We start from the raw sequence: 15,212 nt of genomic DNA on the forward strand, positions 1-15,212 counted from the left end.
AAAATTTAATTACATTATGTCGTCGGATACTCCGACTCCAGTTTTGAGTAAAAGACGCAAAGATAAGGACCGACATACGAGGTCCGCAGCTTCTACCGACACCACACCAAAGCCGACTACAGGTGGTCCGGTTCTCAGTGAGGCGCCTATGCAGCCCCTGACTACCGACGACACTTCATTGGTGGTGTCTACTGTACCCGAGGTCGCAGGCTGTTCGGCCCACACCCCGACTACCGATACCGAAGCCACTCTTGGCGGTGAAACACATAGTTTAGACAGGTCTGCCACCTCTCAAGGTGTCTTCAGGCCTTCCTCTTCTTTTTCCATCAAGGCTTTCACTAAGTCTAAAGCAGCCATGCATTCTAAGAGACAAGCTCCACAGGGCCCTTCTCAAGGCCCCATGCCTAAAAAGCAGATGCTCAAAATGGCTGAGGATTTGATTACTCTTATCAGGGGTTCTCAACCCCCCCCCCCAGACAAAAGGCCCAGAGTGGAGGAAGAATCCCCCTCCTCGGACCAGGCCTCCATTATTTCAGAGCATTCTGATGACAAGGAACATTCATACTCCCCTTTTGAAGATTCTGATGCAGAGGAGTCCATTCCCTCTGTCTCCCCTCCTGAGGATTACTCTTTTGGGGAAACCTTGCATACCTTGAAGGAACACTTCCACTGGGAAGGCCAAGAGTACTCAGACTCCAAGAAAAGGCTTAGGGATTTTCTCTTGCTCCCTCAGCACAGGCCTCTGGCTATACCTCCTGTCTTAGACATTCTTGATGATGTTTATTTGGAGGCCTGCCTTAACCCAGACTCTTTACCTCCAGCCCCAGTCAAGCCTGACTGGTATTACCGGGTTCCTGACTCTCACCAATTCCTATACAAAAGCCATGCGGCTGACCCAGAAACTATCTCACAGGGTCCCAAGGGAATTAAGGCCTCCACTGCTAAAAATCCATTACCTTCAGAGAGAGATTCCAGAGCTTTAGAAAGGTAGGGGAAAAAGTTATGCACCTCGGCCACCTTAACCATGAGGGCATTAAACTGCCAGTTCCATATGTTAAAGTACCAACAGTTTCTGTTATCACAGTTGAGAAGCAAAATGTCACAACCTGAACAACGAGACTTGAAGGAGTTGCAGGATTTGATGTATAGTGCAGAACAAGTGGGTAAACATACCTTGCAATGTGGTTTTGATGCTTTAGAGGCCTCATGTAGAGCTGCTGTTACAGGATCAGTCATACGTAGACATGCCTGGCTCAAAGAGCAAACCTTACCAGATCATGTCAAAGCTAAATTACTAGATGCCCCTCTACAAAAAGATGTATTTGATGTTAAAGCTGAGGAGGTATTAAAGAAAATGGAGGAAAAGGCCAAGTCAATGCAAACAGTAAAGGATTTCCTACAGGTACAACCTCCACGTTTCAGTAGAAATTGGCCTTCCAAAAATTGGTCCTTTCCAGCCACGGACAGACCCCAAAGAGGTAGATACAGGCACCCGAGGGGCAGAGGGCAATCTCAAGGATCGTTTAGAGGCAGACAATGGCAAGCTCCTGCACAAAGAGGTAGTGAGGATAGTTTACAGCCATTCAGAAAGCAGGCCCAATGACTTTCCCCTTTGCATGCCAAGCAAGGCTCAAATGGCAGCACCTTTAGGCGGAAAACTGGCATTATTTTCGAAAAATTGGCATATTGTCACAAAAGACAAATGGATCCTGGACATTATAAACAGAGGCTACAGATTCCATTTTCACACCCTTCCAAAAATGAGAGGCATGCCAAACCTGCCACACAATCAAAGGGCAGAGGCACAAAAACAGATTTCAGATCTCATGGACATGAAAGCTATTCAAGAGGTACCCACACAAGAACAAGGTCAAGGTTTTTACTCCAGACTATTCCTGGTACCAAGAAAGGGAGAAGATTGGAGACCTATTTTGGACCTATCCATCCTAAACACATTTTTACTCATGCCAAAATTCAAGATGCTCACATTACAGTAGCTTCTTCCCATGCTGGGCAAGGAGTCTTGGCTGGTAACATTGGACCTCAAGAAGGCATACCTGCATGTCCCAATCAGACAAGATTGCAGAAGATACCTCAGATTTCTTGCAGGTTCAACCCATTATCAATTCTCTGCATTGCCCTTTGGCTTATCTACTGCACCCAGAGTATTCACGAAATGCCTGGCATCAGTAATTGCCTACTGCAGACTTCAAGGGATACAAATTTACCCATATTTGGACGACTGCCTGATCAGGTGGACAGCAAGCACATTCTTCTGAAACATCTGGCTTTTGTAATAATGCTGTTGAATTCTCTGGATTACACAGTCAACAAAAAGAAATCAAGGCTGATACCCTCACAGACAATAATTTTCCTGGGTGCCAACTTGGACACAAATATCCAGATGGCCTACCTCACGCCAGAGAAACAAGGGTAACTAAATCAATACTTCAGAAAACTAGCAAATTTCACCAGGCTGACTGCAAGGAAAATCCTGCAGGCTCTGGGATTCATGGCATCTTGCATCCTAATAATCCCATGTGCAAAGCTGCATATGAGGAAACTTCAATGGTGGTACCTGAAAAACCTATGGTCTCAACACAGCCACAGTTTGGAAACAATAATACCTCTGATTCCATGTCTTCAAAAGGAATTTCTGTGGTGGGCTCAAGCATGCCAAAGAAACACAGGTCTCCCATTCTGCAAACCTCAAGCAAATCAAGTCATCACAACAGACGCCTCGGACTACGCCTGGGGGGCGCACATGACAGATCGGTGCATTCAGGGCAAATGGGCCCAAAAAGAAAAGCACCTATACATCAATCAAAAGGAAATGCTAGCAGTAATAAATGCTATTATGGCTTTCAAAGACCTTCTGCATCCAGGTCAACTATTGATAAGGACAGACAACACCACAGTAATGTAGTACATAAACAAACAGGGAGGAACCCATTCATACCCCCCTGTGCAGGCTGGCCATGTCTCTTTTGAACATGGCTCTGGAATTACAACTTGAGCTTCAAGCACAGTACTTGCCAGGCAAGGAAAACACGCTGGCAGACAACTTAAGCAGAAATATGACAGATCCACACGAATGGAAGTTGCATCCTCAAGTTTTTACAGAGATAATTCAAGCATGGGGAAGGCCAGACATAGATCTCTTTGCCTCCCACAAAAATCACCAATTGGCAAAATTCTGCACAAGGACCTTTCATCCACAGGCCTGGAGAGTGGACGCACTCTCTTTCAGTTGGACAACAATGACAATTTATGCCTTTCCATCTCTTCCTCTGCTGCCCAAAGTTCTATTAAAAACCAGAGCAGACAGACCAAAGATGATTCTCATTGCTCCAGACTGGCCAAGACAACACTGGTACCCACTCCTGAGAAGCCTGATGCATTCCCCACCATGGATCCTACCTCTAATGCCTCTTCTTCTGACTCAGCACAGCTTCAAAACTCTTCACAGTCAGCTGAAAACACTCAATCTGGCCGCATGGAAGATTCCTTAACTTCACCACAGACCCTACTCTCCAAGGAGGTGCAGGATGTCATTTTGGAGGCCAGAAGGCCTTCTACTAGAAAAGCCTACTCCGCAAAATGGAAACGGTTTTGTGCCTGGAATGAGAAAAAGGGCCAGAATCCTGGAATACTGAATTTACCTCAGATATTACAGTATCTAGCTGAGTTGCTAAGCAGTGGACTTTCATTCTCCTCCATCAAAATACATGCCTCAGCCATTTCTGCAGAATACAACACTGATCCTCCTTTATTCTCTCACCCTCTCTTAAGACAGTTCCTCAGAGGGGCTAAGAATATAAAACCCCCAAGGAAACAACCAGTGCCTGCTTGGGACCTCAATTTCATTCTAGAAAAACTGACCTTGCCTCCTTTTGAGCCAGCTGCCTCAACAGAACTGCAATATTTGTCCTGGAAAACAGCCTTCCTTCTGGCTATCACCTCAGCTCGCAGGGTATCGGAACTACAAGCCCTCATGGCTGTGCAGCCTTTCATCATTTTCCATCAGGACAGAGTTTCCTTACGAACCAATCTGTCCTTTATGCCTAAGGTGGTATCCAGGGTAGCTTTGAATCAGGCTATCCACTTACCTACTTTTACCCTAAACCTCAAAACAAAGGGGAGAGACTACTACACTCCTTGGACATCCACAGACAACTGCGTTATTATTTGGACAGAACAAAGCCTTTCAGAAAATCAGATCAACTCTTTGTGTCCTATGCTGCAGGAGCTCAAGGGAAGCCAATTTCAAAACAGACCATCTCAAAATGGATAGCCCACTGCATACGTTTTTGTTACTCTTTTCATGGTAAAACTGTACCTGCAGGCATCAGATCTCACTCCACAAGGGCCACAGCTACCTCTGCAGCTTTCCTCAGAGGGGTTCCTACCAAAGATATTTTGGAAGCAGACACTTGGAGTTCTGTGCATACCTTCTCTAAACACCATCACCTGCCATTATACTCCAAAACTAGAGCAGGCTTTGCCACTGCAGTCTTGCAGGGCATCCTGGCTCCAGCTAGTTCCACCTAGTGCCTACCACCCCTTTTTTAGCTTTGGGATTCTACCCATCTGTTATGACTGCAGCTGTATGCACGATGAACATAGTACAGTTTTGTACCTACCATAAATGTAGATGTTCGAGTGCTAATACAGCTGCAGTCCAGGATGTTCTTCATCCCACATTGCTGCAGTCCTAACACTTGGGTAGTCCGCTGTCCCAGTCGGCCCGAATACCAAAGTATAAGGCTGACGTCGGTCAAGGCGCATTAGTCTGACGTCAGGGTACAAATGCGCATGACCGACGTCATATCCTCAGTCTTTTTTGCCGCATGGTCCGATGCAGAAGCAGTATTGCGAGTGCAGGTTGGCGTTCTGAAATTTTCTGAAGTCGGAGTTTCAGACCGAATCAAAGTTGGCTAAGTACCCCGTTGGGGAATATTTTGGTTTTTTCTTGCCTCAGTATTTAACCGGATGTCAGAAAAAGTGAATAACTGTATTTCTTGTGGGAAACAGATACCTCGTAGGGATTACCATACCTTGTGTATACCTTGCTTAGGGCCTGAGCACGACGTTGTTGGATGTCGCTCTTGTGCTAGATTTAACAAACGCACTATAAAGAGAAGATTAGACTGTGCCAGGTTAGTTTTTGGGAAGCGTAATTATATAATGCCGTCGGATGCTCCGGCCGCTTCCTAAAAGCGCAAGGACAAAGCAGCAAAGCCTAGGTTGGAAGAACAGTCTGTCCCGGACGTCGGTTCTTTAGAGGGCTCGGTGGAGCCGGAGGTATTGCCAGAAGTTTCTTTGGAGTCTCAGGGAGAGACTTTACTGTTACAAGATGTGTCCTCTCAGGAGGTAGGCCAGGCTGAGGGGGCTTCTCAGGTAGCTGTTCTCCCCTCCCTTCCTAAGGTGGTTAGGCCCTCCCCTTCTGTTTCCAAGGCTTCTTCGAGAGGCAGGCCAGGTTTAACTTCAGTGGGTGTTTCTCCTAGTTCTTCAGGGTCTCTGCCTAAGAAACATATGCTTAAAATGGCAGAAGATTTGATTACTATGATTAGAGGTTCTATGCCCCCTCCTGATAAGAGGCCTAGGGTGGAACCTGAGCTTGAGAGTTTTGAGCAGTGTTCGAGGCTTCTGAGTCTTGGCTGAAGACTTGCAGGAGTTTCCTCCTTATTCTGATTCTGATGTAGATGATTCTACCCTTGCTTCTCCTCCTGAGGATTTTTCTTTTCAGAGACTCTTCATTCCATGAGGGAGCATTTTAAATGGGAAGGTCAAGATTTCTCTGATTCCAGGAAAAGGCTTAGGAATTTTTGTTTCTACCCCAGCATAGGCCTTTGGCTATACCTCCTGTTCTGGATGTGGTGGAAGATGTTTTTGCAGAGGCTTCCCTGAACCCTGATTCTTTGCCTCCTGCCCCAGTTAAACCGGATAGGTATTATAGGGTGCCTGAAGCTCATAAGTATCTTTTAAGAGTCCTAGGGCAGACCCAGAAACTGTTTCTCAGGGGCCTAAAGGTGTTAAGGCTTCTGTTGTTAAAAATCCTGTTCCTCCTGATAAAGAGGCAAGGGCTTTGGATAGATGGGGAAAGAAGGTGAATACTTCTTCCACTTTAGCCATGAGGGCTTTGAATTGCCAGTTCCACATGTTAAAATACCAAAATTATCTCCTTTCACAATTGAAGTCTAAGGTGGATGCTCTGGCGGAAGGTATTGAGTGTAAAGAGTTGCAGGATTTAGTTCATGTTTCTGAACAGGTGGGTAAGCATTCTTTGCAATGTGGTTTTGATGCTGTACAGGCCTCTTCGAGGGTGGCTGCCACTGGTTCTGTTCTTCGAGGCACGCCTGGCTGAGGGACCAGAATTTGGCTGAGCATGTTAAGACAAGGATTTTAGATGCTCCGTTACAATCTGATGTGTTGTTTGGTTCGCCTGTGGAAGCAGTTTTAAAGAAAATGGAGGACAAGGCTAAGTCTATGCAGACTGTTAAAGATTTTTGCAGGTTCAGCCTCCAAGTTTAGTAGAAATTGGCCTACTAAGGGGTGGACATATCCTTCTTATGATTCCCAGTCTAGGGGTAGGTCTAGACGTGGTAGGGGCAGAGCTCAAGGTTCTTTTAGGCCTAGAACAGGAGTTCACCTGCTCAGTCTTCTGGTGAGGGCAGGGGTCAGTCCTTTCAGTAAACAGACCCAATGACCTGCCTTTTCAGCTGCCAGAACCTTCTCGTCTGGCAGCACCTTTGGGAGGAAGGCTGGCACTTTTCAAAGAAAATTGGAGTTTAATTACCCAAGACAGATGGGTATTGGATATCATTCACCACGGTTACAGGTTTTATTTCCATACCTTGCCTCCTTTCAAAGGCATGCCAGACATTCCTCCTCTACAAAGACAAGAGGCTCACAAGCAAATTTCTCTGTTACTCCAAATAGGGGCCATTCAGCCGGTTCCTGTGCCAGAAAGAGGCCTAGGATTTTATTCTCGCCTGTTCCTAGTACCAAAAAAGGGGAACACGTGGAGACCAATTTTGGATTTATCTATCCTCAACACTTATCTGGACATTCCCAAGTTCAAAATGTTGACGTTACAACAGCTTTTACCTCTGCTGGGAAAAGATCACTGGATGGTAACTTTAGATCTCAAGGAGGTTTACCTTCATGTGCCTATCAGACTAAGTTGCAGGAAGTATCTGCGTTTTCGATCTGGGAATTCCCATTATCAGTTCTCTGCATTGCCCTTTGGCTTATCTACTGCGCCCAGAGTATTCACAAAAGTTCTGGCTCCAGTGATAGCTTACTTCAGGCTAAAAGGAATACAAATCTATCCTTACTTGGACGACTGCCTGATTCTGGCTCAAGAAAAGGAAGACCTGTTTCAGCATTTGGAATATGTGATAGCAGTGCTAAGATGCCTAGGGTATTCTGTGAACGAAATAAAGTCCAGTCTAGTACCCTCTCAAGACATGTGCTTTCTGGGTGTGAGACTGAACACAGCAACCCAGATGGCCTTTTTAACCCCGGACAAACAAAAGAATCTTTCCCTTTACTTTCATCAACTATCTCTTCAGTCCGGGCTGACTGCAAGGACAGTCCTTCAAGCCTTAGGGTTCATGGCATCTTGTATTCTGGTGCTTCCCAATGCCAAACTGCATATGAGGAAGCTACAATGGTATCTCAAAAATGTATGGACACAGCACTGCCAGGATTTGGACACTGTCATTCAAATAATACCTTGCATTCAAAAGGAATTTTTGTGGTGGGCTCAGGAATGTCACCTAAACAAGGGACTCTCTGTGACCCGGCCAGAGGCGAGTCAGATTCTAACGACAGATGCCTCAGACATAGCTTGGGGAGCTCATCTGAATGGAAAGTGGATACAAGACAAGTGGCCTGCCAGACTACAGCATCTACATATCAACATGAAGGAGATGTTAGCAGTCCAGTTTGCATTAATGGCTTTCAAGGAGTTACTTCTTCCAGGGCAGGTGTTGATTCTAACAGACAACACAACTGTCATGTGGTACATCAACAAACAAGGGGAACACATTCTTATCCTCTATGCAGGCAAGCAATGATTTTGTGGGAGACTGCGCTCAGCTTGCAACTAAATCTTCAGGCAAGGTTTCTGCCGGAGCACAGAACTCCTTAGCAGATGTGTTAAGCAGGCAAATCATGGATCCCCACGAGTGGAAACTGGATCTTCATGTATTCCGAAATTGACAGTGTCATGGGGAACTCCAGACATAGATCTGTTCGCTTCTCCGTTAAACCACCAGCTGCCAAAGTTTTGCACGAAAAGGTTTCATCACACAGCTTGGAAAGTGGATGCTCTTTCTTTCAGTTGGAAAAATCTTCATGTGTATGCCTTTCCACCTCTGCCTCTCCTCCCAAAGGTACTCCTAAAGGTCAGACAAGACAAGCCAAGGATGATTTTAATAGCTCCAGATTGGCCTCGGCAACACTGGTACCCATTACTGAGGAGTCTGGTAAGGAAGCCTCCATGGCCTTTACCTTTGATTCCACACCTATTGTCTCAGAGGGACGGTCATCTACTCAATGTCAAGCTTCACTCTCTTCATCTAACAGCCTGGCATATTCTGTTTTGAACCACAGCAGGTCTCAACTTCCTCAACAAGTTTTGAATGTGATTATGGAAGCCAGAAGACCTAGTACAAGGAAAGTGTACAGAAAAATGGAAGAGATTTTTATTTTGGAGTACAGCAAAGGATTTGGAGGTTTCTGAGCCTAATTTGAGTGTGGCTCTTCAATATCTTACTGAGTTATTGGACAAAGGTTTGTCTTTCTCTTCCATTAAGATTCATGCTGCAGCAATTTCAGCTCACTATGATTGTGACCCACCATTGTTTTCTCATCCTTTGTTCAAGCAATTTCTTAGAGGGGCAAAGAATATAAGACCCCCATGTAGAGCTCCTACTCCTGCTTGGGACCTCAATTTTGTGTTGGAGAAACTTACTCTACAACCTTTTGAGCCTGCGGCTACTGCTGAATTGAAATACTTGTCATGGAAGACTGCTTTTTTGTTGGCCATTACTTCTGCAAGAAGGGTTTCTGAATTGCAGGCCCTTATGGTGGTTGAGCCTTTTTTGATTTTCCATAAGGATAGGGTATCATTACGTACTAATCCTTCCTTTATGCCTAAGGTGGTCTCTAGTGTGGCTTTAAACCAAACTATTCATTTGCCTACTTTTATGCAGATCCCCAAAATAAGGGGAAAAGATTTTGCACACTTTAGATGTACACAGGCAGTTGCGTTATTATTTAAGCAGGACTAAGGATTTTAGGCAGTCTCAGCAGTTGTTTGTTTCTTTTGCTTTGAGTTCTCAGGGCAAGCCTGTGTCAAAACAAACTATTTCTAAGTGGATTGGGTTTTGCATTGCATTTTGTTATTCCCATCATGGCAAGGAGATTCCAGCTGGGATTAGGCCTCATTCCACTAGGGCTACTGCCACTTCAACAGCATTTCTAAGGGGGGTGGCAACTAAGGATATTTTGGAGGCAGCTACTTGGAGTTCTGTGCATACTTTCTCTAAGCATTACCACCTTCCTCTCTATTCTAAATCTAGGGCTGGTTTTGCCACGGCTATTTTGCAGGGCATGTTGACAGCTCCAGCTTCTTTATGATTTACCAGCCTCCCTTACCTCTGCTTTGGGATTCTACCCAAGTGTTAGGACTGCAGCAATGTGGGATGAAGAACATAGTACAGTTTTGTACCTACCATAAATGTAGATGTTCGAAGATCCACATTGCTGCAGTCCAATTTACCCTCCCTCCTTCCCCTCTGTGTTTAGGGGTGGTTGTGTGGGTGGGGTTGTACTTTTGTAAATTTGTATATATTGTACATATATTTGGTACAGGAGTGTTTGGTGTTTTTGGTTTTGGCCTTATCTTTTTAGGGTCTTCTGACATCTGGGGCAAGAAAAGACTGAGGATATGACGTCGGTCATGCGCATTTGTACCCTGACGTCCTGACGTCAGACTAATGCGCCTTGACCGACGTCAGCCTTATACTTTGGTATTCGGGCCGACTGGGACAGCGGACTACCCAAGTGTTAGGACTGCAGCAATGTGGATCTTCGAACATCTACATTTATGGTAGGTACAAAACTGTACTTTTCCCTCCCTCCTTCCCCTCTTGGGACAGGCTATTGGCTAACACTTCCTCATACAACCTGATTGGGGTATTCATTTATGGTGTATTTGCTTGCAACTTTTGATTATATTGCATTGCATTATTACATAAATTTATGTATTGCCTTCCTTCTGGGGGCACCTGACATCTGGGGCAAGAAAAACTGAAGAAAATGGCGTCAGCTGGTTCTTTTATGCCCCTGTCGCACTGACGTCAGGGAAGAGGCGACGACGGCCGACGCCAGACCTAGACTTTGGAATTCGTCCGACCGGGGACCCGCCTGACGGCAGGAGAACCCATCTGTTATGACTGCAGCTGTATTAGCACTCGAACATCTACATTTATGGTAGGTACAAAACTGTACTTTCTGTGACTACTTGGTCCTCATCTCATACCTTTATTTCTCACTATAAATTGGATTTGATTTTGCGATGGAGAGCATCCTTTGGTTCCGCGGTGCCCCAGAATTTCCTTCCATGAGGGCCACCCAGGTGTATAGTAGCTGGGGACTCTTGTCCCACAGGTTGAAGATTAAATGAAGTAAACTACTTCAGATAAAGAAGTTATGTACTCACCATAATGTTCCATCTGAGTAGTTCTACTTCATTTGTCTTCAACCGTCCCTCCCGCATTCTCCCTGGCCTTACCATATGGACATCACTCATAGCTGGTATTTTGTGTGTGTAAGGTGTTTTGGATCGGGTTGTTTAGTGTAGGGTGCATCAGACTCGATCTGAGGGTTGGAAGGTAATGGTGATGTATTATGGGTAGGGGAGGAGCTTGGAGCATGGAGCAGATGCTTGTGAAGTTGCCGGCTCTTATCAGTTATGGATCCGATACCCAAAATTGAAGACAAATGAAAAGTAGAACTACTCAGATGGAACGTTATGGTGAGTACATAACTTCTTTTTCTAGCAAATGGAAGAGATTCTCTATTTGGGTGAGACAGCATCAGTTGGTCCCTTTCACAGCTCCTGTCACAGCTATTCCAGACTTTTTGGCTCACATTTTTGACAGTGGAGTGCAGTGGAGCTAGCTTTTCCACAGTCAAGGTGCAGTTGGCAGCTGGCAGCCATCTCGAATTTCCATATTGGTGAAGACTCTACATCTTTGGTGTCTGTGAAAATATGCAAGGCTTTTATGCGGGACACTTTTCTACTTTGGCCTGAGGTCAAGGACCCTACACCTCCTTGGGACCTCACTTGGTGTTGCAAGCTCTGGTTTCTGCTCCCTTTAAATCAGCTGCCACAGTTAATTTGTAATTTTTTTGTCTTGCAAGATAGCCTTCTTAGTGGCTATCATCTCTGCTAAGAGGGTTTTGGAACTTCACGCCTTATCCATTAAACCTATTCCTATTAACCTGTCCTATTCCCACAGGGACAGAGTAACTCTTCGCACTAATCCTTCCTTTATGCCCAGAGTTGTTTCAGAGTCCAACATCAACCAAGTGATTGATCTCCCAGTGTTCTTCCATAATTTTCAAAACAAGGGAGAATACCAGCTTCACCTGCTTGATGTTCGGACAGCTACAATTTTACTTGGACACGACAAAAAACTTCAGAAAATCAGACCAACTTTTTGTCTCTCTTCAGATTAGGAAGACCAATCACTAAAGTGACTTTAACTAATTGGATCCCAAAGTGCATTACATTGGCATATTTCACTAAAGGAATTCCTTTACCAAATCGGATCAGGGTCCATTTCACTAGGTCTGTATCCACTTCCATGGCCTTTTGGTCCAAAGTGGTAATTGATAACATTGTTCAGCAGCTATGTGGTCTTCATCTCACACTTTCATATCCCATTACAAATTGGATGTCTGTTCTAGAAGCAGGGTCTCCTTTGCCACTGCTGTGGTCCAGAATATCCTTCCATGAGGACAACCCATGGTTTATGTAGCTGGGGACTCTGTCCCACAGGTCGAAGACCAAATGACGACAACAACTTCAGATAAAAAAAAAAAGTTATGTTCTTACCATAATGTTCCATCTGAGTTGTTGCTTCATTTGTTTTCAACCTTCCCTCCTCCTTCCCCCTTCCTCAGATCCTGGGAGGATTTGGCAAAAGTTCGTCCAGGTCTCTCCCACTGCTTTATCCTCTGAGCCCCTGATGTGTTCTGCTTTATGTTGTGGCTAATGCTTTGTTCTGTTTTGGGTAATATTTTTTTCATTATCAGCAGCAAACTCAATCTGAGGGGTGGAGGGAGACTGATGCATTATGGGTAGGGGAGGAGAAGTTCAGTTTTCAGGACCAAGACTGGAGTATACGGCCGAGTCAGATCAGAGGATGGATCTGAAACCCATAGGCTGAAGACAAATGAAGCAACAACTCAGATGGAACGTTATGGTAAGAACATAACTTTTTTTTTTCCAAAGCTAAGGTATTGTCTTTACCTCCGTAACCAAAAGCTCATTCTAATAGGGCAGTGGCAGTATCTGCAGCCTTCTTTACAAGAGTGACTATTGATCACATTTGTGCTGCAGCTACCTGGCTGTGACTGTTCATGCATTTGTTTCCCAATACAAGCTAGACCTGCATTCTAGGTCCGGGGCATCATTTCACTCCACCATTCTCTGTAATTTCCTTGAATGAGACCTTGTGGGGTTTTTAGCAGTTTGGCAGCCTGTCCAGGTAGTTGAGGTGGACAGACAAGCAACATCAGATATGAAAGTTATGTACTCACAGTAGATTCATATATGATTACTAGGCTAATGGTTCAAGAGCCTTTACAAGCCAAGCCAGTCATACCCAGGATGTGACTGACAGTATTATATCTTAATTCTCAATATATAGTATGAGGTAGTGTCGGGCTAGTGTGTCTTTCAGGTTTGGAGCCCTGAGTCATAAACACTAGATCCATGTTATCTTCTTTGGTCTGTCTCAACCTTCCCTCCACCTATCTCCCTATGAAATTGTCACATGTATAGCTCCTGGTTGACCATATTGGACCTGTCTGGAGCCCTGTTCTCCTTGCATTCTGGTACTGTGTGTGTTATTTCAGTTATTCTTGATTCCTCCTTTTTTATCTCATATAGATATGCATCTTTGGCATAGGCAGGCAAACTCTGATGCTTTGAAGACAGGAGGAAATGATGGGAGGGGCCTGAGCTCCTGATCCAAGAGTTTAAAGGTTACCAGCTTCAGATCTAATGTACCCCATAGCTGAAATGGACTGAAAAAGACAACACTAATCTAGTATTATAGTGAGTATTTAACTTTCATTTTTCCATCCTAAGTCGTCTTTGGAGTTACAAGGCTTTACTATCGGTTAGTATTATTTAGTACTTTATTTTCCCAAAAATGTCTTTAATGGGGACTGCTGTACTGACATTATTTCTAAGTTTGTCTCTCCTGTATGTCCCTAATATGTATATAGTATGACAAAGCCAAGATACAGGTGGTTTGTTTCTGTTTTGCTTACAATGACAGTACAGTGAGACACTGACTTTAGTCCATTTCTGGAAACGTGTGCATTTATTTTTTTACTGAATTGCTGAGAGTTTTGAGCTGACTTTAAACCTTTCATGATATATTTGTATCTCATTCCAGGTAAAATAGTCATAATATTTTTATGTATTCAAAGTTTTGGCTTTGTCACATTTACAGATTAACTTTTTCAATGTCTTAAGTAGGAATTGGTGCAGTGGTTAGCATTGCCACCTCACAGCAAGAGGTTCTCCGGTTCCATCCTCGGCTGGGATGCCGTCTGTGTGGAGTCTGCATGTCGTCCCTGTGGTCACGTGGGTTTCCTCCAGGTGCTCTGGTTTCCTCCCTCATCCCAAAGACATGCTGTAGGTGGATTGGACACTCTAAATTGGCCCTAGGAGTGAGTGAGTGTGTGTGTGCCTTCCGTGGAAGGTTGGACACCGGGCTGGCAACTTGACACTGTAAAACTCCACTACCAGTCCTGAACAGACAGGTGATCCACTGTGGCAATCCCTAACTGGGAAAATTCAGAAGAAGTACTAGGAATTTGAACTAGCAGCTCTGCTAGATGTGGGTCGTCGGTAAACACAAGATGTAAGCTGCACTGCCTTAGAAAATTGAGTGGTAGTAGGCTGTTTAAAGATGAGGCTAAAGTGGGCTTGGGACTCCATGGTGAATAGATAGTGTGTGTGTTTTTATTTTATTTTTTTTTGTTTGGGGGGGACTATTAATTGCACAGATGACAGATAACAGAATAAGTAAAGAACATAAATTGAAAAGAAGTGCAAAACAATGAAAGTTGGAGAGACATGATTTATAACCAGTTTCAGTTATAGTAGTAATTTTTTTGTGAGTTTTTTTTTTCTTTCTGAGAATAATTGGTTATACCTGTAGTTAACTATAGTTACTCTCTATTTTGGGTGCATGGAAAGGTAACTTAATTGATTAGTTTAAGGGGGGAGTGCCTCCACACACACACACACACACACACACACACACACGCAAAAAAAAAAAAAACTTTTCTACTTACTAACAAGAGCCAGTGGAAGATAAATTAGATGCTACAAGGATAAATTAGTATAACATGTGGCCAATTTGAGACCCACTGAATTGGAGTGCTGCAAGAGAGGGGTGGTCTGTAGCTTTTCTGTCAGTTCACAGGTAATTAATTTCTAAATACTATCGAACAGACTGAAGAAGGCAACACTAATCTAGCATTATGGTAAGTACTTAATGTTCATTTTTCACTAAGAAACATGACTTTGTTCTCACCTAAATGGAATGCATAATACTGAAACAGTGCACTATAATAAACTCTGCAGTCAAACAAGAAGTAATACAAGAAACACTAAGAAGTTTACCTTTCCCACACAATAGTCTCTTCTGTGCCAGAGTCTGGTTCAGCGAGTTTTCCATAAACTGCTTTGGAATCTGTTCGGCAGCTGAACCCATGTAAGTAGTCCTCTCAAAGCAAAATGGTGTTTTGTCTGCAAATATTCGTAAGAATTTGATTAGTGAACTTTGAACCTACCACTTGTTTATTTTCCCTCTGCATGTAAATGGGAAGTAGCTCAGGTAGTTTATTTTGTAGTAAACCATTTGTTTTGGGCATATTTATCCACAGAT

At 44.1% G+C, this 15,212-nt stretch overlaps 1 protein-coding gene across 2 annotated transcripts in view; it reads left to right on the forward strand.

Annotated features, from left to right (window-relative positions):
- The window catches only part of SORT1 (sortilin 1), a 941,002-nt gene that overhangs the window by 769,726 nt on the left and 156,064 nt on the right, over window positions 1-15,212 (forward strand). The gene's annotated exons all lie outside the window — the stretch shown is intronic.

This window comes from Protopterus annectens, chromosome 7.part0, assembly GCF_019279795.1.
Source record: "Protopterus annectens isolate FY-2018-M chromosome 7.part0, PAN1.0, whole genome shotgun sequence".
Lineage (NCBI taxonomy): Eukaryota > Metazoa > Chordata > Ceratodontiformes > Protopteridae > Protopterus > Protopterus annectens.